This window comes from Somniosus microcephalus, unplaced genomic scaffold (genome assembly GCF_052327205.1).
Source record: "Somniosus microcephalus isolate GS21.2 unplaced genomic scaffold, FLI_Smic_1.0 unresolved_chr2, whole genome shotgun sequence".
NCBI lineage: Eukaryota > Metazoa > Chordata > Chondrichthyes > Squaliformes > Somniosidae > Somniosus > Somniosus microcephalus.
Genome location: NW_028225180.1, coordinates 79,924,753 through 79,950,135, shown reverse-complemented (window position 1 = coordinate 79,950,135; position 25,383 = coordinate 79,924,753). Strand labels below are relative to the sequence as shown.

The following is a 25,383-nucleotide window of genomic DNA, read 5'->3' as shown; positions in this document are numbered from 1 at the left end:
CGGGAAGGCGCCGAACACCTCGAGTCTCTTCGGCCGGGAGCAAGCGGAAGTCAAGCGCAGGCAGCGCAAGGAGCGCACGTGAACCCAAGAAGATGAAAAAGAAGAAGACTGTACTGTGCCCCTCAGATCTAGTAAACATGACAGGACCCTGGTATGGTGCTGCCTGTTGGTTTTTCTGCAGCAGTGTTGGGAGAAGTGGGCTTGCCAGGGCGCATGACTGCTCTGGCACATCCCTGATGTAAGCTTTTACTTTTTTTCTCTCTCAACACGAAGTAAGTCTCCACCCCTAAAGGACACACCCGGCCGTGTACAAGAGCCCAGCCCTGTAACAGAAGAGCTTTATTATCGAGTATCTGGAGGCTGGAGCTACACTTGAGTGCTGCATTCAATAACGGGCTATTCCACACTAAGCACTGGGTGCCCCGGCACCATGAGACGGCGGGGGCTTTAGCCCATAAATCGCTGCCACCAGGTAAATCGAATAGCAATCTATAAGATATTTATTTAAATAGTGGAAATTTACTGCAGAAATATTTTGCTTAAAAGTTTTGATTTGCAAATAAAAAGTTGCTAACTTGAGTCAGTGATTGGTTCTCTAGTTGCAAACTTCTCATAAAGTTTATTTGCCGAGTTTTGCAAGCGACAAATAGGTCGTTTCCAGCTGTTAGCGGCTGCATTGGACAGACGAGAGCTATAACGTGGGCGTGGATCTTTTAATGTACCTTCGGGCTCGCTATGCCTGCCTTCTGCATAGACAAAAAAATCAACTGAACACTCAAAAAGTTTGCCGATCGAGCAGGCGAGGATGTCAAACCTGCTGGAATCTGAATATTTAAATTTGTAAATATATGTCAAAAAGTTGCACACAAGTTTATTTTCGTAATTCCAATGAAAAATGTAGACGTGGAGATCCGGTTCAAAAAAAAGGGAAAAGGGATGGTGTTGACAAGTTTTAAGCTTTTTTTTTAAAGAAAGTTTCTGCATCGTGTTTGACATGGGTGTGAAAAAGGGGGAAAAAACGCTTCTCTTTCCCTTCCCCAGCCTCTGGGCACCGAGCCAAGGTCTAACCTTGGAATTCGTGGCTGTGGTTGGAAAGACAGGGTAACTCAAAGCAGACTTTTGAGAGAAGAGGACAAGGGAAGAGAGAGAGAGAAAAAGTAACTACTGCCAGAACCGTATATATGAAGGAACGAGACGCAGAGAGCGAGAGAGACAGAGAGCAGAGTGACTTTAAATCTGAGCGAGAGGCAGGAGTGAAAAGAGACCTAGAATGGGTGTGGTGAGGTTGTTTGAAGATTAAACAAGTTGAACCAGTATAGAGCCCCTGAGATATCAAGCAGGGTTTTTTTTTTGTCAAATCCCCCAGCTGCAAATATTATTTGAAGGTTGTGGGAGGGAGGTTTTTTTTTGCAGCACTCTCCTGTCTGAATACATCTTCAAAATATAGCAGGCAAACATTTTTTTTCCTGTCCCAGTCAGACTGAAAAAAAGTTCAAAGGAGTTTTAAAATTTATAAATGTTATTTCCTTTGAGTGGCATTCGATTTTTTTTCTGTACAAAAAGAAACGATGCTGGTGAATGTGAGATTTTGGAACCACGATTGGGTCTCGTTTGCGTTTCCTGAAACGCTTCGGACACTGAAGTGTTCACCTTTGTAGCCGGTTGACTTATTCCCGTTCCACATTCACCTTTGGCTTAATGCCCACCGCAGAGTATGGGTTAATGCATACCAGTTTAAAAAAAAAATCATCAATCTGTACCCTGTTTTAGCTCAATTGCTAAAAATAATGCACAATACACTTTGTCACAGACGTGTTAAGCAGGAGGAAAGTAAGTCCCCTTATGTGTAAGGGTGTGTCACTCTGCATGTGCACGTCGAGGGGTTCAGTTGTGTAACCGTGTAAGGATTGTGTAACCGCCTGTTTTTGTGCAAAGGGGTGTATCCCACCCGATCGGGATATGGTTTTTAAAAAAAACTAAACGAAATCCTTTTGAAAAATCAAAAGAATTTTCAGAGCGAATTGTCTTTTTTTGTAATTAAAAAGATACATGATTTGTAATCTTTTTTTGGAGGGGTGGGGGGAGTTGATAGAATTGACTTGGATCTCCTTCGCAGTCAGTTCTTGAGAGTCGAGACGGAATCCTGTTTTCGATGAAGATTAGAGCCCCGAGGTGGTCAGAGAGGCTCCGCTGCAAAAGAGAGTGAGTTGCAAAGGAGGGGTCCGAGGAGGAGCGAGGCTCTTGGTGAAGTGTTCTTCGGGTGGGGCCGTGTATGTAGAAATCCTACAAGACTCCGGAGGGTAACACCAGCCTGTTGACGCTGTGACTTGCAGAGTGGACGCACCCTTTGTATTTTGCATCTGTTAACCATTCCCATCCTTGATTGGGATTGGGGGTGGAGTGGTCTTTGCACTGAAGCTCTGAGTGCAACACGGCACGTTCCCATTTATATATTTGCAGATAACGTTTAGAAAATCAACTCTAGCAGTTCTGACCTCGCCAACACTTATTTTAAACCGGATTCCGAGCTGTGGAAATGTCCAATTGATTGTGTTTTCAGAGGGGTGTGGTTCATATTTTTAAAAGCGCATTTGCAATGGGCCGGTGGGTAAATGTATTCCCTCGGTGTGGTGATGAGCCCTACAGAGCAAGACGATCGCAGATTCAACCCCCCACCCCACCCCACCTGTAATGATTTAGCTTATCTACAACTGGGGTTAGGAAGGTAGGGTGGGGGGGAATGACACTCCTGGTCATCATCCAGGCCCCTCTGCTGGCACGTGCTAGTGCGGAGATGTAAGGTGAGGGCAGGATCAGACTCGGCCGTGATGCCTCTCTTAGCCAAATAGCCCGCAGGACCGCACACTGTCCAGACTCCCGCGCGGAGAGTGGCCTCTTGGACAAGATACCTGAAAGGCAGCAGTTACCCGTGGAGCTCCCTCACCTTCTGGAGAGGAGCGGAGAGAAAAAACAATGACAAGGGAGTGGGGAGTTTGAAAAGAGAAATGCAAAAAAGTGTCCGCAAATAATCAGATTCCAAAATTGCTCCAGGAATGTCACACACTGAAAGCTGGTCCTCGATAGATGTGGTGAACTAAGAGGGGTGTGTGTGTGTGGGGTGGGGCAGCGGGGGGAAGTGAATGGTCATCATTTTGGGAAGAGGAAGAGTTGCACGTCTCGATGTCAGGCACAAGTGACATGTGGTGATGTTTCTGCAATGTGAGTGGCACCTCTTTTGACACAACCGTTTTACTGGGAGGAGGTCGCTCTCTAACTGGAGGCTGAGCCACTTGGGGCTAATGTTTGCCGATGTGGGTTGCTCTCTGCGCAGTTGGGGTTAGTTAGGGAGACACTTGTATACGACAAATCTGCGCAGAGGTCCTGTTGAATGGCATTCTGGTTTCAGTCCCCGCCTGTGTGAAATATCACTGGCGGGCAAGGGACCGCGTGAGTTAATTACACAACACTCAAAGATTCAGTCTTTGCTCCCTGTCATGACTGGATCTCCGCCATTCCATCCACTTTCCATGAATATTGTAAACCAGCGGCCTGGTCCAGAATTATAGTGAATTTCAATGATCATTCAGTAGGTTATTGAACCTCCCCCATCCCAGTTTTAAAATATACCAGTAAATCTGCCATGGTATTGCATACAGGGAGTTGAGGAGTGTAGTCTTCGGGTGGTGCACCTCAGATGTAACTCAGTCCCCATTTTAAAAAAGTTGTACATTTAATCCTCTTTTTATATCATTTTAAATTCCTACCTCCACATTTATAATAGAAACTGCCATGTAAACTTGTCACGTTGTAATTACACCCTCCGGTCAGTGATGGCGCTGCTGCGCCTCCACTGGCCGGTGGGTGTAATGACAGCCTGACGAGTTTGCATAGCTAGTTCCCAGCGGTCATATGAAGTTATAATGGAAAAAGTTAACAGGAAGTATGTGTAGATGTAACATTTTGAATATAGATATTTTGAGAACTTTGGCATGCCAATTCACACTTCTACATTTTTGCCAGTGAGTTGCTGAATTTCTTACTTGTGTGATTAAACACACACACACCAAAAAGCAGCCATGCTTTACAGTGTTAATATCTCTGAGCTTTTGGTATTCACAGTGCCCAGGCTCAAGTCTGATCCGTTCCAGGAAACTTTTAAGTGTACCGTGGGATCTTAGCCTCCCTCCCCATCTCCAAAAAGTAATCTTGAGGGTGTAAGATTCTTACTTTTTCAGTGAGGGCTCACAATGAAAGTTAATTAGGAACAGGCAGACATGGAGCAACGCAGACACTGAGAGACCTACTGAGACACACAGACACTGACACATAGGAGGCACTGAGAGACACACGGTTACTAAGGGACACAGACATACATTGACACACAGACAGGCACTGAGAGACACACAGACACTGAGATGCACACAAAAGCTAAGAGATACAGGCACACACAGACATTGAGAGTCATACTGAAACAGTTATTGAGAGACACAGAAACTCTGAAACACAGGCACTTGAGACACACAGAAACACTGAGAGACATGGGTACTGAAGAGACAAAGACAGTGATAGGTACGGAGAAACACTGAGGCACAGACACCAGTGAGACATGCACGGGGAGAAGCTAAATGTATTCGACATGGTGCCAATTTTAAACATAGTGGGAAAGCCGGGAATAATGAGGCTGAATAGTTTTGCTAATGATCATTTTCATGTAAACATGTAGACCAAAGGTGTAATTTAAACAAAAGCCTGCACTCTGTGTTTTATCAACATGAGAAACACCTTTACTAACAACTTCAGCACAAGAATCTTTCAACTGGAGGGTCAAATGAGGACACACTCCAGACATCTTGCTTGTGAAAAATGTATGGAAAAAATGTGAACTGAATTGTTTAAATGAAGTTGTCAAAAAAGATGCATGTACTTTGTTGTCGGGGGTATTGTCCTTTGAACAATATTTTAAACTAAGACCCTTGTTCACATGGATGCTAAAGATCATATGGCACTATTCGAAGAAGAGCAGGGGCCAATATTCATCCCTCAACCAACATAACCAAAATCAGGATAAGTGGCCATTTATCTTGTTGGAAGTTTTTAGTCACCCCATCTACTATCTCCTTCTTTGGTGTTGTGTAAATTTTTGGTTATGCTCCTGTGAAAAGCCTTGGGACATTTTCCTACGTTAAAGATAAGTTGTTGCTGTTGTTGTTGATCGTGCTGTGTGCAAAACTAGCTGTTGTGTTCACCGACACAATAACAGTTAAAAGTTAATTCATTGTGTGTGAAGCACTTTGAGACATCTCTGAGATACGGGAATAAGGCGCTGTATAGATGCAAGGGCTTTCTTTAAAAATTGTACTCTGTTCAAAAGAGAAGATATTGTAACAAGGAGATTTGGGAACCTAACAGCATTTGTACAGACGTGGGGAGAGAAGCGAGTTTAAAAAAAAATAAACTGAAATATAAAACTCAGATTCCCTGCTGTCCTTTTTAGAATTTGTCAAGTTAACTCTGAGAATGTAGAAAACAACTAGTGACGCATGGCAATTGATTTTTTTTTTAAATCATAATTTTATAAATGAAATTGCGTGAGAATATTTTGGAGCACTGACTGTGGGAAACAATTCATAAATATTTACTGCCAGTTTCTGGTGAAGAGAATTTTGTAGAACATTGCCCCTGGGGCTTGTTAAACTCTGGGGGGCGGGGGGGGACAACTTCAGATACAACTATCTTTCAACCACTGGGTTTACGTGCTCATGTAAAATTTCTGTTCACCATTTTAACCCATTTAAAGTGGGTTAGCGACTGTTTTTGAAACGGCAAACAGCCACAACCAGGCTCAGAGTAACCTGTATCCCCAAGACTTTGTGCAGCTTTTCAGTCTGTGATAACATTTCCATTTTTTAAGGAGTGAAGCGAAGCAGACCTGAATCTCATGTAAGTTCGCACAAAATGGAAACGAGGTATAAATAGATCTGAAGTGAGGGAAGCCCGATTTGAATAGGTTAAGAGCATTGCCATGGTTACAGCTTTCTTATCAACATGACAAAATGGTGGCGCTTTCAAGATGTGGGCACCATTTTGTTTGGCCCATTTTCTCTCCAACTCTCCTCGAGCTGGGGTACTGAGATGTCGGTCGCCCGCAGGCCAGGTTGCTCTTCTTTACCGTAGCAGCCTAGACAGTGAATTTTGGCAGGCTATTCGCCCGATGAGAGGGAGGGTCCTGATCAAGCTTGGCCTTGACTTCCTCCGAAGCCCTATCCGGCAGGGGTCACCAGATAGTGACCGGGAGCAGAAGTTCCTGGCTATTTCCTCCCCCACCTGTGGTAATGGGGATGAGGTGGTTGGGGAAGGGAGCGTCAAGCAGATTCTATCAAAATAATAGATAGTCAGAAAGAAGTGCTTAAAAGGCTGTTGTGCTTGATAAATTTTTAGCCTTTTACTTTGAATGTCAAAATACTGTCCCCACCATGAGCATGGTGCTGGCTAGAGTCATTTCCTTTACTACCGAGAAGTGGGGACCTTTATATCTGTTTCTCCGAAACACTTGAGCCCATAAATCGAGGCTGGCACTCCAGTGCAGGGCTGCATTGTCTGAAGTGCCATCTTTCGGATAAGACGTTAAACTAAGGCCTCATCTGCCTGATCAGGTGGATGTTAAAGGCCCCACGGCGCTGTTGGAAGAACAGCAGGCGAGTTCTCCTGGTAATCCGGCCAACATTCCTCTCTCAACAGACGCCACCAAAAACAGATGAACTGGCCATTCATTTTATGATTATTTGTGCTGTTCACAAAATGGCTGCCGTGGTTGGCCAGCATACCAATAGCGACTGCTCTTCAAAAGGAACTCGTACGCTAAACACTGACACTCTGAGACAAGATGAGCTGCTATATACATGCAACTTATGTAAAGTTGTGTAAAAGCTTGATGCAGGTATTGTTAAATGTAAACCTGACAGCCCTATAATAACAGGAGTATGTTATTACACAATTTTATAAATAATTAATTCTAATTAATAATAACATTTGTATAATTTATAATCTTTCATTAAATAATTTAAGCAATCTGGGACTGGGATGCTGACAAATTGTGTATAAGCACTGGCAGACTTGTGTGCACTAGTATTACACAGTATTTACAGCACAGAAACAGGCCATTCAGCCCAACAGGTCCATGCCGGTTTTTATGCTCCACACGTCCACTCATAGTGCACATGTAATTCGGAGCCTTTACAAGACTGTTAATAACGCACAGTGATAGAGAGTTTATATTTTACACAATAGCCTAGTGATTTCAAACTTTTCTGTCTGGGGATCCCCTGCAAATGCTGACACACTCCCGATGACGCCCTTCTGCGGACCCCCTGCAAATACTGATGCACTCCGAAGGACCCTTCCTGAAAAAACTGATACCCTCCAAGGGACCCCCTGCAAATGCTGACATTGTTTAGTGCAACCCTTTCAAATAGCGACACACTCCCGGGACCCTCTGTAAATAGTGACACTTTCCTGTGGATCCTGTTCAAATATTTACACCCAATTCGATCCGATTGCAGACTCTGTTAAGCTCCAGAGGCCCCAGTTTGAGAATCTATGCGATAGCCATACAGAAAAACTAATGCAAGGTTCAATTCCTGGTATCTGTTTAGTGTCATTGCAGCTGGGTGTCAGCATAGATTATAGAGCCACCTGGCTAATGAGGGGGGAAACAAATCAGGGATAGTCCTTGCTCCTGATCACTGTGTGCTGGAAGATGTATGTGTGTGGATGTGGGATGAAAACATGATTCACCTCAGCTGCGATGCCCCCCCCCCCCCACCATGGTTGTGTACTCTGCCGAAGCATGAAAAATGGCCCACTAGGTACAGCCGGGATCCAAGGACTTGCGCCTGAGCAGGAGTCAAAACCTTCAGGAGAGGAGGGGTGAAATTCGAACAACATATCTATACGCTACAAGAAAGACCAAGAAACACTTCAAAGAACAGCTGCTGCAGCCATTGTCCCAGTAACAGAGAGTCCATCGGCTAATGCTATTACTGGAGTCCTGTTAACTCACCGACAATTCAGGATTGCTTGCCTGTACAGGCTTGGGGCTGTGTCCTGAAATTACTTGCAAGCACAAAGTGTTTTGGGGAGATCAAAGGGCAGTATCGTGATGTAGCCGAGAGTCACCATAGTGGGAATTTGGAGGGTCCCACCTTCACTAGCATTTTTCAGTGATAAATGTATTGCCCCAAAAAGGGGGGGGGGGTGGTGAGGAGGTGGAATCAGAGCCATACAGCAGGGTACTCTACTCTGTGGAGCATTGCAATCCTGTCCTCACCCAATGCCTGCACATGTGCACTTTGGAGCAGGGGGTCACTGTATAGTGATTGGGAGCAGCTCCCCAGCTGAATTTGTTCTCCTCCCAGCTCGCTGAGCACTGCGGCCAGTGGTTGCTGCCCCCGGGGAACTTCACACAGCTGGGACCTTATTGGTCTGGCCGGCTCAGCTGGATGAAGCTGTTAAGCCATAAAGGGGAGGCATTTTTTTTAACCCATTCGTTCTGCGAGTTTTCTGAGTCATTGGGTGACCTGTTCCTGAAGTCCGGCCCTTCAAATTCACTGGCTGGTGTTTGAGATTGTCCTGGGGACCATTGCCTGCATGTTCCCTGCTTGGTTGGGATGGGGCATATGGCTCGAATACTGAGCATCCACCTGAACAGGTTACATAAAATCCATTTGGGTTTTTTAAATGATTTGTTCTCGGGATGTGGTAAGACCGCATGTATTGGCCATCCGCGTTGTTCTTAGGTGATGGTGGGTCTTCTCCTCCAACTGCTGCCCTCCTTGTGGTGATCGTGCTCTCAGCATGGTTTTAGGTAGGGAAATCCAGGATATTGACCCAAGCCACAATGAAGGAACAGCGATTATATACCCAAGTCAGGGTGGTGTGTGCCTTGGAGGGAAACATGGAGGTGATGGTGTTCCAGTGACATTCCTGCCCATGTCATTTTTGTCCATTATTTTTTTCTCTTCTGAAGGCACTGACTCTTTCCTTGGTGTCTGGCACCCTCCAGTACCTCTCGCAAGGGGTTATTTCTCATGTATGAACTTTGACAATAAGTGCTGCTGTCTATTCAACCAACATGGGAGGGCGATAGCTCGATCCTAATCCTCCCCTGAAATCCACACGTACTTTCTAGCCAGAGGTTCACTGGAGAGAAATCAGAAGTAGGAACACTGGCTTATTTCCATCCCCCTCATCTCTGGTTGGAATCAGATACTTTCCTGTGGGGTCTCGTTAAGAGCCTTTGAAAAGTTGTGTGGGAACACAATGCACCATTTGGCTATTGCTGCTTTGGGTGTTGGCAGAGTCTCTGGGCTTTAGTGCTGAGGCAGAATAAGAGGATAACTTGCTAAGATGTAAACCGTCTGAATATTTGCTTACAAATATTTGCACGAGTAATGTATTTTCAGTGCTTTTTTATTGCAACTTTCCATGTCTGTCTCAGACTGGCTTTCAGTGCGTTGATGGTGTGTTTTTCTCTCTCAATTTATGCCTGAAGGTGCTGTCTTTCGCTGAGGTTTGGATTCTAGGGGCTCTGGCCACCCTTCTGTACCACATACAAGTGCCCATTCTTCATGTGTGAGGCTAGAATGTGAATGGGGGGAAGGGTGGGGGGATTAATGGGCACATGGCCAAGCCTGATTCCCTTCCTCACCCAAAGTCCTCACCCTTTCACCTTCCAGCTGTCATAATTTTCAGGAGCAGGAAAGCCGGGCTGTTTTGCCTACGTAGTGTTGGGGCAAATTCTGGTGCCCTTAGCACTGACCAAGCCGAGATGAGCTTAAACCATTTCTTTAATATATATGCATATATATATTGGCGAGATAGGATTACGGGAGGCTGGGAGTTGGCTCACCCTGAATCTGAGCAACCTGGCCAACATGAAAACACCTGGATAAAAGTAAAGAAAGAAGAAAGAAAGGACTTGCATTTAGATAGCGCTATCGCAACCTCAGAATGTCCCAAACGCTTTACAGCCAATGAAGTGCTTTTTGAAGTGTAGTCACGTAGGAAACGCGACAGCCAATTTGCGCACAGCAAGCTCCCACAAACAGCACACTGTGGTAATGACCAAATCGTCTGTGGTGAGGTACTGGGAGATAGCTGGCAGAACCAAAACTTCACAAGAACGGGTGCCTTCACATGGCAAAAGCAGCCAGATTTGCCTTTTCTTAACAGAATTTGGCTAATTGCTCAGCTCAGCTCTCAATCTGGATTCATCCTAAAACGCAGTAAACAAGTAACTGCCCTGCCACAAATTGTATGTAGGTCAAGGGAGTCTGTGGCTCGGCTAAACTGAAAGGAGCTATGTTATTTTTCTTGGCTTCGTCTCTCAAAGCCCTGTTGATGTTAGCTGGAGGAGTGCAGTTTGCTCTCCCTTCAGGCGGAGCTTAGGAAACTTGCAGAGAAGGAGCTCGTAATTCTGAGGAAGCAGAGAAGAAAGTTGTTTTTTTCTCTGGAATTTTTTATTAACGAGCCGTCGTTGAATTCTATTCACCTTTTTTTTTCTTGCGCGCAGAGCCAGAAGATTCCTGCTCCGCGCGACATGGCTGACGCAGACATTTTCCAATCAGGGACGAAAAAAAGTGAAGGAAAAATAATTTCTTCCCCTACCCTCCACGCCCCCCCCCCCACCTCCAATTTTGTCTTCCTGAAAGGCCAGGCTCTTGCTGTGGTGCAGTTCTGGTACTTACCCAGCTGACCATTTATAATGTGTGAGCCAAGTTAGAGAGTGTCTGGAGTGAATTCAGAATGGATCTGGGAGTGACTTCTGCTCACACCAGACTGAATCCAGGAGTGACTCCGTGTAAAAGCGACTGCGCAGTATGAGGCTTTTTTTACTGGTTTGAAAATTGACCCCAAAGGTTTGGCTTTGGGTTGAAGATTCACCCCATTGGCCCCTGTGGTCTTACCGCAGCTTGCTATATTTCTCTCTTCTGGCAATGGGAGATAGCACATAAGGCCATTGTAAGAATGCCCTGCATCACATCTATGGCATGAGGTCTACAGTAGGGTGAGCATGGTCTGAGAATTCTGGTGTCTTGGACTGAATTGGTCTAAGCCTGGAGCCAGCCTAGGCCTAAAGTTGGGCTGGTTCTAAAACCACTCCCTAACGTACGGAGATTATCAGTGAGCGTGGGGACAACATTTGTTTTCCTTTGGTAGAAATTCATTGTTTTGGGATCGGTACAGTTATGTGTTTGAGGATTGTGACCAGTTGGGGTGAAGCCTGCAGTTTTAATCTCCCTCCAAGCTGGCTGAATCCAATGAGGTCTTGCGGTTCCAGATAGTACCATCATGAGGCTTGGCAGGCAGGCGTCTGTGTATTTCCATGATGAAGGTGGGAGTTCTCCTTGGAACTGGTCTTGCTCTGAATCAACTCATTAGCTCTCTGCTTGACAACCTTCCCAAATACCAAAAACCACTATCGGTTCTGTGTGTTCCCAAAACAACAACTTGCATTTCTATAAGTGTCTTTAATGTAGAAAGAGGTCCCAAGCCACTTCACAGAGGCGTTAAGAAATAAATGGAGGTCGATCCAACGAAAGGAGGCATTGGGAGGGGTGATCGAAAGCTTGGTAAAAGAGCCGGGTTTTAAGGAGGATCTAAAACGAAGAGAGGAAGTTCGGAGGGAATTCCAGAGTGTGGAGTCTAGATGATGGGGCAAAGAGAAGGGAGTGGATAGGGGACAAGAATCAGAGGAACAGACAGTTCTGGGGGGGGAGGTTTGTAGAGCTGGAGGAGGTTCCAGAGCTAGGGAGGGGTGAGGTCATGGAGGGATTTAGACACGAGAAAGAACATTTTAAATTTGTGGCGTTAGGGGAGCGAGAGCCAATCAAGATCAGTGGGACTGTCCAATTCAGGGACTGAGAAGACAAGAAAGTCTTTGAGTTGATGGGATTCTGTTTATCTGTGCAGCTGCACAGTGTGCAAGGCAGAGACCCCCATCTGCCCGAGGCATCCTTCAGACAGACCCAAGAATCGGTGGCATGCAGCAGAGAATGTTACCAGTGCAGGGTCCAGATCTGCTGATTTCCTCTGAAGCCACTGATTGCCCTTGCTGCTTACACAAGAGCAGAGAGTAGAAAGGAAAAGCACATCCTGAGTCTTAATCAAACCCTTGGCTACATTCAGCTCCCTGCTAAATTCTCAACTAGAAACTCACTGGGGGTGAAATTGGACGTCGTGGAAAACGGGTGCAAAGAGGTCCCATTAAAGGGGGCCAACCTCCCGCTCTGGAACAACGTCGGAAACAAATCCGACGTCATGCTGATTCGGGGGGTAGAGGCGTTCCTGGCGGTCGACTAAAATATGCCAATCCGAGGACTAACGCCTATTTTAGGATCAATCTGGAAATTGGTTTTAGGATCAAACCGGAAATTGGTTTACCCTGAACGCATTAGGTAACAGGCCAGCTGCGTTCAGGATTACCCTGGTCCACAAGCAACCTAACCAGCGGTCCTTAAAGGGACATTACCAAGATGGTACATTTAAAAATAAATACTTACCTGAATGTGGAGCGGGGAGGATCAGGAGTTCTCCTCCCGGACTCACCTGAGACTCGCGGCTGGCTTCCTAGCAAGCCAAATTCACTCCCCTATCCCCCCGGCAAGCTGCCTCTGGGGCCGCAACTGATGCCTGCAGCTCACCGGTACTACTCTGAGGCCGGCGGACCAATTTTCAGGGCATTGTCTAAACAGAGCTGATTTCAGCCCCTCACTGCTGTGTCCTCTGCTGAAGGTGCTAAATGGGGCTGGGGTAGAGTTCTGTGGGCATCAGCAGCTCTCCTGAGACTGGTCCCTCATCTGCTGGCCATTCTTCAAGTGCGAGCCTAGACTGTGAGTAGGCTATTTGACTGGAAGGGGCATCACAACTGAGTCCTTGAATCAAACCGATCGCGTCCTCAGTTGACACTCACGTGTGCATACTTTGCAACAGAGGTCACTGGATAGTGATCAGGAGCAGCAACCCTGGCAGCAGTAAGGGGTGTTGTAATAGCACTCAGTGTGCCCGGGCTAGATAGGGGGAATAATTGGCCAAGATTCTTGCTCCTAATCACCATTCACTGGCCCCTGGTTGGAAAGTGCATGTGCAGAGGGAGCAGAAGCCAATCATTAAGATTATACCAGCGACGAGAGGCTTTAGTTAAGAGGGGAGCAGAGAGAAACTGGGGTTCTTGTCATTGGAACAATGAAGGTTAAGAGATCTGGTAGAGGTATTCAGAATTATGGAGGTTTTGATGAAGTAACTAGGGAAAATCTATTTACACTGGTTGTAAGTCAGTAACTAGAGGGCATAAATGCTTTGGCAACATAAGATGTAACTTGTCATGCCAATAAAGCGATTTGAATTGAATTGAATTGAGAGATTGGGAGAAATTATTTTTAGACAGAGGGTTGTTAGGACGTGGAATGCCCGGTCAGAAACAGTGGCGGATGCAGAATCGATAGTAGATTTTAAAAGGGAAGTGGATAAATATTTGAAGGGTATGGGGAAAGGGCAAGGCAAATGGACTAAGGGGATAGCTCTTCAAACAGCTGGCATTGCCCGATGGACTAAATGGCCTATTTCTATGGGGTAAAATTCCATGGTTCTCTGTGAGTCTCAAGCGAGGATAGGATTGGCTTAGCAGCGATGTCCTCCACAGTTGAATAGTCAGCCAACACTCATCGTCTAGGAGTGCAGGAGAAGAATGACCACTCTGGGTGAGGTACTGGAGGGTGACTGCCAGGTGTTGGGGGCGGGGGGCAGAAGGGGAGAAAAACCTGAAAAATAAAGAAAAGTGACAGAATGCTGTGTGCCAAATGTTATTGAATTCAGAGCTGTGGGTGATACATATCCTGTTGAAAAAAAAGTACAGAACAGAATAAAAACAAATTAAATTCATCGAATTAACTGATAACAAAAGAGAATACTATCTGGTTAAGCCTGCTGTTGTCCTACTGACTTTTCCAGAGCAAACGCCTGGAACTGTTTTGACAGATTGGCCTCTGTGTTACCCCAAGAGAAGCTAATGTGGGCATTTTTCTGGGACATGTGAAACGGAATGAGATTAATTGGAATAATAAGACCCTGAAACCAATTCCGATGATTCATCAGAGAAGCACGTGGGGTCCATCAGACCTGTTCTTCTTCAAAGGACAGCTTGTGTTTCGGCTTCTTGTGGGTGTAGTGCTTTTGAGGTCAGCAAACTGCCCCCTCTCAACCACCATGCCTATCTCCTCTCTCCCTCGCCTGCCCTCTCTCCCCCCCTTACTCTCTCCCCCACTCTTGTCAGCCGTGGCTCAGCTGGTAGCACCCTTGCCTCTGAGTGAGAAGGTTGTGGGTTCAAGTCCCACTCCAGAGATTTGAGCACATAAATCTAGGCTGACACTCCAGTGCAGTACTGAGGGAGTGCTGCACTGTCGGAGGTGCTGTCTTTTGGATGAGACGTGAAACCGAGGCCCTGTCTGCCCTCTCAGGTGGAAGTAAAAGATCCCATGGCACGATTTGGAAGAAGAGCAGGGGAGTTCTCCCCGGTGTCCTGGACCAATATTTATCCCTCAATCAACATCACTAAAACAGATTATCTAGTCATTATCACATTGCTGTTTATGGAAGCTTGCTGTGCGCAAATTGGCTGCCGTGTTTCCTACATTACAACAGCGACTACACTTCAAAAAGTACGTCATTGGCTGTGAAGCGCTTTGGTCGTGAAAGTCGCTATATAAATGCAAGTCTTTCTTTCTTTAACATTCCTAGTCTCATTCACCAAGTCACTCTCTTACAGCATTCTTTCTTTCCTACCCTCCTCTTCCGTCCTTGTTTTTTTCTGCCTCAGTTTTATTCCTGCCTTGCCCCCTGATGATCTTACTTTCTGCTGTCAGACTCTTTCACTCGTTTTCCCTGCCTGTTTATCTTGCTCTCTCTATTTTCCTGTTTCTCTATTTCTTTCACTGTTTCTCAAGCTATTGCATTTTTACTTGTTTTCTCTCTCTATCCACGTACCTCAGTTTCTCTATGATCTGCTTGTATCTCTCTCTCAGTCTGTGCTTATGTTTCTATATTTCTCTCTCTCTCTCTCACTCTATGTCTGCTTATCTCTCTCTTGCTGTGACTTTTTCTTTTCCTGTCTCTCTATATGGAGGTTTTGTTCCCAATCCCTACTTTTAAACACTCAGGCAGTGCCTTGAGTCATGTGGTTAATAAGCCTCTCAAACATACACAATGCTCTTGTGTTACACAGTACAGACCATCTGCTTTGCGATTACACCCAACAGACTCTAACACGAGGGTCCAAAAACTGGTTTGAAAGTTACTTTTAACCCATAAATGAAGGAACTTGTTTTGATATTTTAAAACAGTTTATTATTTGGGACATATAGGGGTGTGACTTAGAGAATGTTACAGAGAGGGGCGTATAAGATATGGGGTAAATCAGAGTATTACAGTGAGGGGCGTGAGGCATATCAGAGAGTGTTACAGTGAGGGGTGTGGGGTACATCAGAGAGTTACAGTGAGGGGTGTGGGGTATATCAGAGAGTGTTACAGTGAGGGGTGTGGGGTATATCAGAGTGTTACAGTGAGGGGTGTGGGGTATATCAGAGAGTGTTACAGTGAGGGGTGTGGGGTATATCAGAGAGTGTTACAGTGAGGGGTGTGGGGTATATCAGAGAGTGTTACAGTGAGGGGTGTGGGGTATATCAGAGTGTTACAGTGAGGGGTGTGGGGTATATCAGAGAGTGTTACAGTGAGGGGTGTGGGGTATATCAGAGAGTGTTACAGTGAGGGGTGTGGGGTATATCAGAGTGTTACAGTGAGGGGTGTGGGGTACATCAGAGAGTGTTACAGTGAGGGGTGTGGGGTACATCAGAGAGTGTTACAGTGAGGGGTGTGGGGTACATCAGAGTGTTACAGTGAGGGGTGTGGGGTACATCAGAGAGTGTTACAGTGAGGGGTGTGGGGTATATCAGAGTGTGTTACAGTGAGGGGTGTGGGGTATATCAGAGTGTGTTACAGTGAGGGGTGTGGGGTATATCAGAGTGTTACAGTGAGGGGTGTGGGGTACATCAGAGAGTGTTACAGTGAGGGGTGTGGGGTATATCAGAGAGTTACAGTGAGGGGTGTGGGGTATATCAGAGAGTGTTACAGTGAGGGGTGTGGGGTATATCAGAGTGTTACAGTGAGGGGTGTGGGGTATATCAGAGAGTGTTACAGTGAGGGGTGTGGGGTATATCAGAGTGTTACAGTGAGGGGTGTGGGGTACATCAGAGAGTGTTACAGTGAGGGGTGTGGGGTATATCAGAGAGTTACAGTGAGGGGTGTGGGGTATATCAGAGAGTGTTACAGTGAGGGGTGTGGGGTATATCAGAGTGTTACAGTGAGGGGTGTGGGGTACATCAGAGAGTGTTACAGTGAGGGGTGTGGGGTATATCAGAGAGTTACAGTGAGGGGTGTGGGGTATATCAGAGAGTGTTACAGTGAGGGGTGTGGGGTATATCAGAGTGTTACAGTGAGGGGTGTGGGGTATATCAGAGTGTTACAGTGAGGGGTGTGGGGTACATCAGAGAGTGTTACAGTGAGGGGTGTGGGGTATATCAGAGAGTTACAGTGAGGGGTGTGGGGTATATCAGAGAGTGTTACAGTGAGGGGTGTGGGGTATATCAGAGTGTTACAGTGAGGGGTGTGAGGCATATCAGAGAGTGTTACAGTGAGGGGTGTGGGGTATATCAGAGAGTGTTACAGTGAGGGGTGTGGGGTATATCAGAGAGTGTTACAGTGAGGGGTGTGGGGTATATCAGAGTGTTACAGTGAGGGGTGTGGGGTACATCAGAGAGTGTTACAGTGAGGGGTGTGGGGTACATCAGAGAGTGTTACAGTGAGGGGTGTGGGGTACATCAGAGAGTGTTACAGTGAGGGGTGTGGGGTATATCAGAGTGTTACAGTGAGGGGTGTGGGGTACATCAGAGAGTGTTACAGTGAGGGGTGTGGGGTATATCAGAGAGTTACAGTGAGGGGTGTGGGGTATATCAGAGAGTGTTACAGTGAGGGGTGTGGGGTATATCAGAGTGTTACAGTGAGGGGTGTGGGGTATATCAGAGTGTTACAGTGAGGGGTGTGGGGTACATCAGAGAGTGTTACAGTGAGGGGTGTGGGGTATATCAGAGAGTTACAGTGAGGGGTGTGGGGTATATCAGAGAGTGTTACAGTGAGGGGTGTGGGGTATATCAGAGTGTTACAGTGAGGGGTGTGGGGTATATCAGAGTGTTACAGTGAGGGGTGTGGGGTATATCAGAGTGTTACAGTGAGGGGTGTGGGGTATATCAGAGTGTTACAGTGAGGGGTGTGGGGTATATCAGAGAGTGTTACAGTGAGGGGTGTGGGGTATATCAGAGTGTTACAGTGAGGGGTGTGGGGTATATCAGAGAGTGTTACAGTGAGGGGGTGTGAGGTATATCAGTGTTACAGTGAGGGGTGTGGGGTATATCAGAGTGTTACAGTGAGGGGTGTGGGGTATATCAGAGAGTGTTACAGTGAGGGGTGTGGGGTATATCAGAGTGTTACAGTGAGGGGTGTGGGGTATATCAGAGTGTTACAGTGAGGGGTGTGGGGTATATCAGAGTGTTACAGTGAGGGGTGTGGGGTATATCAGAGTGTTACAGTGAGGGGTGTGGGGTATATCAGAGAGTGTTACAGTGAGGGGTGTGGGGTATATCAGAGTGTTACAGTGAGGGGTGTGGGGTATATCAGAGAGTGTTACAGTGAGGGGTGTGGGGTATATCAGTGTTACAGTGAGGGGTGTGGGGTATATCAGAGAGTGTTACAGTGAGGGGTGTGGGGTATATCAGAGTGTTACAGTGAGGGGTGTGGGGTATATCAGAGAGTGTTACAGTGAGGGGTGTGGGGTATATCAGAGTGTTACAGTGAGGGGTGTGGGGTATATCAGAGAGTGTTACAGTGAGGGGGTGTGAGGTATATCAGTGTTACAGTGAGGGGTGTGGGGTATATCAGAGTGTTACAGTGAGGGGCGTGAGGCATATCAGAGAGTGTTACAGTGAGGGGTGTGGGGTATATCAGAGAGTGTTACAGTGAGGGGTGTGGGGTATATCAGAGTGTTACAGTGAGGGGCGTGAGGCATATCAGAGAGTGTTACAGTGAGGGGTGTGGGGTATATCAGAGAGTTACAGTGAGGGGTGTGGGGTACATCAGAGTGTTACAGTGAGGGGTGTGAGGTAAATCAGAGTGTTACAGTGAGGGGTGTGGGGTATATCAGAGAGTTACAGTGAGGGGTGTGAGGTATATCAGAGTGTTACAGTGAGGGGTGTGGGGTATATCAGAGAGTGTTACAGTGAGGGGTGTGGGGTATATCAGAGAGTGTTACAGTGAGGGGTGTGGGGTATATCAGAGAGTGTTACAGTGAGGGGTGTGGGGTATATCAGAGAGTGTTACAGTGAGGGGTGTGGGGTATATCAGAGAGTGTTACAGTGAGGGGTGTGGGGTATATCAGAGAGTGTTACAGTGAGGGGTGTGGGGTATATCAGAGAGTGTTACAGTGAGGGGTGTGGGGTATATCAGAGAGTGTTACAGTGAGGGGTGTGGGGTATATCAGAGAGTGTTACAGTGAGGGGTGTGGGGTATATCAGAGAGCGTTACAGTGAGGGGTGTGGGGTATATCAGAGTGTTACAGTGAGGGGTGTGGGGTATATCAGAGTGTTACAGTGAGGGGCGTGAGGCATATCAGAGTGTTACAGTGAGGGGTGTGGGCTATATCAGAGAGTGTTACAGTGAGGGGTGTGGGGTATATCAGAGTGTTACAGTGAGGGGTGTGGGGTATATCAGAGTGTTACAGTGAGGGGTGTGGGGTATATCAGAGAGTGTTACAGTGAGGGGTGTGGGGTATATCAGAGAGTGTTACAGTGAGTGGTGTGGGGTATATCAGAGTGTTACAGTGAGGGGTGTGGGGTATATCAGAGTGTTACAGTGAGGGGTGTGGGGTATATCAGAGAGTGTTACAGTGAGGGGTGTGGGGTATATCAGTGAATGTTACAGTGAGGGGTGTGGGGTATATCAGAGAGCGTTACAGTGAGGGGTGTGGGGTATATCAGAGAGTGTTACAGTGAGGGGTGTGAGGTATATCAGAGAGTGTTACAGTGAGGGGTGTGGGGTATATCAGAGAGTGTTACAGTGAGGGGTGTGGGGTATATCAGAGAGTGTTACAGTGAGGGGTGTGGGGTATATCAGAGTGTTACAGTGAGGGGTGTGGGGTATATCAGAGTGTTACAGTGAGGGGTGTGGGGTATATCAGAGAGTGTTACAGTCAGGGGTGTAGGGTATATCAGTGTTACAGTGAGGGGTGTGGGGTATATCAGAGTGTTACAGTGAGGGGGTGTGAGGTATATCAGTGTTACAGTGAGGGGTCTGGGGTATATCAGAGTGTTACAGTGAGGGGTGTGGGGTATATCAGAGAGTTACAGTGAGGGGTGTGAGGTATATCAGAGTGTTACAGTGAGGGGTGTGGGGTATATCAGAGAGTGTTACAGTGAGGGGTGTGGGGTATATCAGAGAGTGTTACAGTGAGGGGTGTGGGGTATATCAGAGAGTGTTACAGTGAGGGGTGTGGGGTATATCAGAGAGTGTTACAGTGAGGGGTGTGGGGTATATCAGAGAGTGTTACAGTGAGGGGTGTGGGGTATATCAGAGAGTGTTACAGTGAGGGGTGTGGGGTATATCAGAGAGTGTTACAGTGAGGGGTGTGGGGTATATCAGAGAGTGTTACAGTGAGGGGTGTGGGGTATATCAGAGAGTGTTACAGTGAGGGGTGTGGGGTATATCAGAGAGCGTTACAGTGAGGGGTGTGGGGTATATCAGAGTGTTACAGTGAGGGGTGTGGGGTATATCAGAGTGTTACAGTGAGGGGCGTGAGGCATATCAGAGTGTTACAGTGAGGGGTGTGGGCTATATCAGAGAGTGTTACAGTGAGGGGTGTGGGGTATATCAGAGTGTTACAGTGAGGGGTGTGGGGTATATCAGAGTGTTACAGTGAGGGGTGTGGGGTATATCAGAGAGTGTTACAGTGAGGGGTGTGGGGTATATCAGAGAGTGTTACAGTGAGTGGTGTGGGGTATATCAGAGTGTTACAGTGAGGGGTGTGGGGTATATCAGAGTGTTACAGTGAGGGGTGTGGGGTATATCAGAGAGTGTTACAGTGAGGGGTGTGGGGTATATCAGTGAATGTTACAGTGAGGGGTGTGGGGTATATCAGAGAGCGTTACAGTGAGGGGTGTGGGGTATATCAGAGAGTGTTACAGTGAGGGGTGTGAGGTATATCAGAGAGTGTTACAGTGAGGGGTGTGGGGTATATCAGAGAGTGTTACAGTGAGGGGTGTGGGGTATATCAGAGAGTGTTACAGTGAGGGGTGTGGGGTATATCAGAGTGTTACAGTGAGGGGTGTGGGGTATATCAGAGTGTTACAGTGAGGGGTGTGGGGTATATCAGAGAGTGTTACAGTCAGGGGTGTAGGGTATATCAGTGTTACAGTGAGGGGTGTGGGGTATATCAGAGTGTTACAGTGAGGGGGTGTGAGGTATATCAGTGTTACAGTGAGGGGTGTGGGGTATATCAGAGTGTTACAGTGAGGGGTGTGAGGTATATCAGTGTTACAGTGAGGGGTGTGGGGTATATCAGTGTTACAGTGAGGGGTGTGGGGTATATCAGAGAGTGTTACAGTGAGGGGTGTGGGGTGTATCAGAGTGTTACAGTGAGGGGTGTGGGGTATATCAGAGAGTGTTACAGTGAGGGGTGTGGGGTATATCAGAGTGTTACAGTGAGGGGTGTGGGGTATATCAGAGTGTTACAGTGAGGGTGTGGGGTATATCAGAGAGTGTTACAGTGAGGGGTGTGGGGTATATCAGAGAGTGTTACAGTGAGGGGTGTGGGGTATATCAGAGAGTGTTACAGTGAGGGGTGTGGGGTATATCAGAGAGTGTTACAGTGAGGGGTGTGGGGTATATCAGAGTGTTACAGTGAGGGGTGTGGGGTATATCAGAGTGTTACAGTGAGGGGTGTGGGGTATATCAGAGAGTGTTACAGTGAGGGGTGTGGGGTATATCAGAGAGTGTTACAGTGAGGGGTGTGGGGTATATCAGAGAGTGTTACAGTGAGGGGTGTGGGTTATATCAGTGTTACAGTGAGGGGTGTGGGGTATATCAGAGTGTTACAGTGAGGGGTGTGGGGTATATCAGAGAGTGTTACAGTGAGGGGTGTGGGGTATATCAGAGTGTTACAGTGAGGGGTGTGAGGTATATCAGAGTGTGACAGTGAGGGGTGTGGGGTATATCAGAGTGTTACAGTGAGGGGTGTGGGGTATATCAGAGTGTGACAGTGAGGGGTGTGGAGTATATCAGAGTGTTACAGTGAGGGGTGTGCGGTATATCAGAGAGTGTTACAGTGAGGGGTGTGGAGTATATCAGAGTGTTACAGTGAGGGGTGTGGGGTATATCAAAGAGTGTTACAGTGAGGGGTGTGGGGTATATCAAAGAGTGTTACAGTGAGGGGTGTGGGGTATATCAGAGAGTGTTACAGTGAGTGCTGTGGGGTATATCAGAGTGTTACAGTGAGGGGTGTGGGGTATATCAGAGAGTGTTACAGTGAGGGGTCTGGGGTATATCAGAGTGTTACAGTGAGGGGTGTGGGGTATATCAGAGTGTTACAGTGAGTGGTGTGGGGTATATCAGAGTGTTACAGTGAGGGGTGTGGGGTATATCAGAGAGTGTTACAGTGAGGGGTTTGGGGTATATCAAAGAGTGTTACAGTGAGGGGTTTGGGGTATATCAAAGAGTGTTACAGTGAGGGGTGTGGGGTATATCAGAGTGTTACAGTGAGGGGTGTGGGGTATATCAGAGTGTTACAGTGAGGGGTGTGGGGTATATCAGAGTGTTACAGTGAGGGGTGTGGGGTATATCAGAGTGTTACAGTGAGGGGTGTGGGGTATATCAGAGTGTTACAGTGAGTGGTGTGGGGTATATCAGAGTGCTACAGCGAGGGGTGTGGGGTATATCAGAGATTGTTACAGTGAGGGGTGTGGTGTATATCAGTGTGTTACAGTGAGGGGTGTGGGGTATATCAGAGTGTTACAGTGAGTGGTGTGGGGTATATCAGAGAGTGTTACAGTGAGGGGTGTGGGGTATATCAGAGAGTGTTACAGTGAGGGGTGTGGGGTATATCAGAGAGTGTTACAGTGAGGGGTTTGGGGTATATCAAAGAGTGTTACCGTGAGGGGTGTGGGGTATATCAGAGAGTGTTACAGTGAGGGGTTTGGGGTATATCAAAGAGTGTTACAGTGAGGGGTGTGGGGTATATCAGAGTGTTACAGTGAGGGGTGTGGGGTATATCAGAGTGTTACAGTGAGTGGTGTGGGGTATATCAGAGTGTTACAGCGAGGGGTGTGGGGTATATCAGAGATTGTTACAGTGAGGGGTGTGGGGTATATCAGAGAGTGTTACAGTGAGGGGTGTGGGGTATATCAGAGAGTGTTACAGTGAGGGGTGTGGGGTATATCAGAGTGTTACAGTGAGGGGTGTGGGGTATATCAGAGTGTTACAGTGAGGGGTGTGGGGTATATCAGAGAGTGTTACAGTGAGGGGTGTGGGGTATATCAGAGGACAACACTGTCAGACCACAGTCAAATTACTGTGTATCTAAAAAGGACAGAAACAACCAACACAGAAACACAACCCAGTAAGCTGTACAACATTAAAAAATCATAGAGATGGGCCAAAAACAGCACGGAAAAATACCAGAAAGCAATTAGCAATCAATCAACTCAAGCTCTCTTGGACACCTTTCTGGAAAACACATACACTCACAATAAAGAAGGCGTAAACCGGTCGGTGAATAACCTAAATAATATTTTTGATAATTTGGCATCAATGTCAAACTTGAAAGTTCGCAAGAACAAACCCAAAACAAAAAACTATGAAAAATGGTTTGACTCAGATTGCCATAACATGAGGAAAAAACTCAGAAAAATATCAAACCAAAAACACAGACAGCCAGAAAATGAGGAATTACGCCTTACTTATTGTCAGGCACTAACACAATACAAAAACACACTCAGAACCAAGAAAGAGTAGTACAGGTAGACTACCCTTTATCCGGACTTCCGAAAACCGAAACCCTCTAAAAACCGAAGGTTTTTTCGTTCAGCGTAAGTCGTGCGTACGAACGAAAAAGGGTTCCGGTTTCGGAAGTTCGGATAAAGGGTAAGTCGTGCGCACGACCCCCCGCGGACTCCGCTGGCCCCGACAACCGCCGACCCCGCCAACCGCGGACCCCGCCGGCCCCGACAACCGCTGACCCCGCCAGCCCCGACAACCGCTGACCCCCCCGCGGACTCCGCCGGCCCCGACAACCGCCAGCCCCGACAACCGCTGACCCCCCCGTGGACCCCGCCGGCCCCGACAACCGCTGACCCCCCCGCGGACTCCGCCGGCCCCGACAACCGCCGACCCCGCCAGCCCCGACAACCGCTGACCCCCCCGGCCCCGACAACCGCTGACCCCGCCAGCCCCGACAACCGCTGACCCCCCCGCGGACTCCGCCGGCCCCGACAACCGCCGACCCCGCCAGCCCCGACAACCGCTGACCCCCCCGCGGACTCCGCCGGCCCCGACAACCGCCAGCCCCGACAACCGCTGACCCCCCGCCGGCCCCGACAACCGCCGACCCCGCCAGCCCCGACAACCGCTGACCCCCCGCGGACTCCGCCGGCCCCGACAACCGCCGACCCCGCCAGCCCCAACAACCGCTGACCCCCCCGCGGACCCCGCCGGCCCCGACAACCGCCGACCCCGCCAGCCCCGACAACCGCTGACCCCCCCGGCCCCGACAACCGCTGACCCCGCCAGCCCCGACAACCGCTGACCCCCCCGCGGAATCCGCCGGCCCCGACAACCGCCGACCCCGCCAGCCCCGACAACCGCTGACCCCCCCGCGGACTCCGCCGGCCCCGACAACCGCCAGCCCCGACAACCGCTGACCCCCCGCCGGCCCCGACAACCGCCGACCCCGCCAGCCCCGACAACCGCTGACCCCCCGCGGACTCCGCCGGCCCCGACAACCGCCGACCCCGCCAGCCCCAACAACCGCTGACCCCCCCGCGGACCCCGCCGGCCCCGACAACCGCCGACCCCCCCGCGGACTCCGCCGGCCCCGACAACCGCCGACCCCGCCAGCCCCGACAACCGCTGACCCCCCCGCGGACCTCGCCGGCCCCGACAACCGCCGACCCGGACTGACTTACGCTGAGCGTCAGCGTAAGTCGTGCGCACAACCCCCCGCCGACCCACCTTCCGAAATCCGAAATTCTCCTTTATCCGAAACTCGGCTGGTCCCGAGGTTTTCGGATAAAGGATAGTCTACCTGTATATTAAGAATACACTCAGCTCCATTGAGGAATCTATTGATTCTAATTGTTTCTGGGACAACTGGAATACATTACACAAAAAACAACACGACGAATTGGCCATTCAAAATGGAGACACATGGGAAAACCATTTTGAAAAATTATACCAGGAAAACACACTAAGCCCAGAGCAATATCAAATATGCAATAAACTGGAAAAGCTCGAATTGGCCATAAAAGATAACCAAAACCCGCTAGACCTCCTAATAACTGAAAAAGAGCTATTTGAAAAACTCAAGGACCTGCGACCAGGAAAAGCTTGCGGTGCAGATGGCATCCTAAGCGAAATGATTAAACACACGGACGATAAAATGAAATTGGCTATCCTAAAACTCTTCAACTTGGTTCTGAGTGTCGGTTACTTCCCTGATATCTGGAACAAAGGACTCATAACGCCCATATACAAAAGTGGGGACAAAATCGACCCAAACAACTATCGAGGCATCTGTGTAAACAGTAACCTGGGGAAGGTATTCTGTAGCATCATAAACAAAAGACTTATAAACTTCCTTGAGGAGCACAATGTCTTGAGTAAAAGCCAAATTGGATTCCTGCCAAACTATAGAACATCCGATCATATCTTCACCCTACAGACCCTAATTGACAAACACGTTCACCATAACAAAAGCAAAATCTACGCATGCTTTGTAGATTTCCAGAAGGCTTTCGACTCCATCTGGCATGACGGTTTATTCCTGAAGCTTATCGAAAGTGGGGTAGGAGGGAAAACATATGATGTAATTGAATCAATGTATACAAACAACAAATGTGCAGTTAAAATTGGAGACAAACAAACAAAATACTTCCCACAGGGGCGTGGTGTGACGCAGGGCTCGCCCATCTCACCGACACTCTTTAATATTTACATAAATGAATTGGCAAAACTACT

General features: G+C 47.9%; 1 protein-coding gene across 1 annotated transcript in view; it reads left to right on the top strand.

Annotated features, from left to right (window-relative positions):
* The first annotated feature begins 343 nt into the window (after positions 1–343).
* Positions 344–25,383, top strand: part of ahnak (AHNAK nucleoprotein) — a 61,593-nt gene continuing 36,553 nt past the window's right edge. The window contains exon 1 of the mRNA XM_085976150.1: positions 344–472. The gene's annotated coding sequence lies outside the window, so the exon portion shown is untranslated. The remainder of the gene's footprint in view (positions 473–25,383) is intronic.